Below are 1,255 nucleotides of genomic sequence, written 5' to 3' on the forward strand. Positions count from 1 at the left end.
TTTCCCTCGTTTCGGGGGAAAGGAGAAGGGAAGAACAAAATCTCAGCCACCGGCCAGTGCCATTTTCAAACCATCACATGCATACAGGTGTGGTTCTTGGATGCAACTGAATGTAATTGCCTATGCTATGCTGATCTCCATGAGATCTTTGAGGGGCAGGCTGTACTTGAACCTCCTACAGTCCATGTACTTCAGCAATGAGTGCCTTGTGTCTACAAGCAGAGGCTGTATCCTAATAGCCAGGTTTTCCTCTTGAGTTCCTCAGCCATTAAGGCCACGGTAGATGCAAGGAAGGGACTTCATTACCTGCAGCAGCCTCAAGGACCGGTGAGCAAGTGCACACCTCTGATGTGATGCAGGAGCAAAGATTCACAGGGCGTCTTCATGTGAGTAGCCATATTGGAGATAAAGACAGACAGGAAGTGGAGATATCGAGAGGTGCACAGGCAGCTCTAGGAACATCAGTGGACTGCACTTGCATGTAGAAGACATACATTAGTAAGATAGGAAGAACAATCCAGCCCCATCTTATTTCACTCTGCCTCACACAGCCCCCATAAATAGGGGGTTATGGTTTATCCATGAGAGGAGTCCCCACCATGTTTCCTTAAAAATCACCTCTGCTGAAAAGATTGCTGGTGGCTGGTCAGAGCACCTACTTTACTTTGTGTTCCTTTTTGTCTATGCCAGCTTCCCAGATACTGTAGTTAATGGTATAGATACTATGTGAGATATTCAGAAAGTATGTTGGGACCCACAGTGCTGAATAAGTACCTTGTTGTCAACAGGGCAAAACACAGGCTCCCACAAGCTTGTGCTCATTCTTACCTTAATCCATCAAAGACTGTAAGCACGTGCTTATTTTAAAGAGCAGAAGATACTTCTGAATTTCAGTAGGACTATTCACATGCTTCCCATTTAGCATAGCTTTAATTGCTTTGCTGAATTCAGGCCAGAAGATACTTGCAAGGACTGCACCCATAGTGTTCAGTGTTTTTGCATTGTTGGTTAGTTGCCTCAGATGTGACATTATCAATTATTGTGCAATGAAAGGAAAACATCCTCTTTGTTCAATAGTTCAAACTGAAACATAAGGTGACCTGCAGGTAGGTCTCCCATGTGGGAAATGTGTCATTTTGGCAAGCTGGTGTGCCACCTTCTAAGAATGACACCGCTCACCTTCAAAATATAGGGAGACGGCCAAATTACCAGCTGAGCAAAGATCAGGGCTGAGCCCCTGTCCTTGTCCTGCTGA

This window comes from Buceros rhinoceros, unplaced genomic scaffold (assembly GCF_000710305.1).
Source record: "Buceros rhinoceros silvestris isolate BGI_N320 unplaced genomic scaffold, ASM71030v1 scaffold6121, whole genome shotgun sequence".
Taxonomy (NCBI): Eukaryota; Metazoa; Chordata; class Aves; order Bucerotiformes; family Bucerotidae; genus Buceros; species Buceros rhinoceros.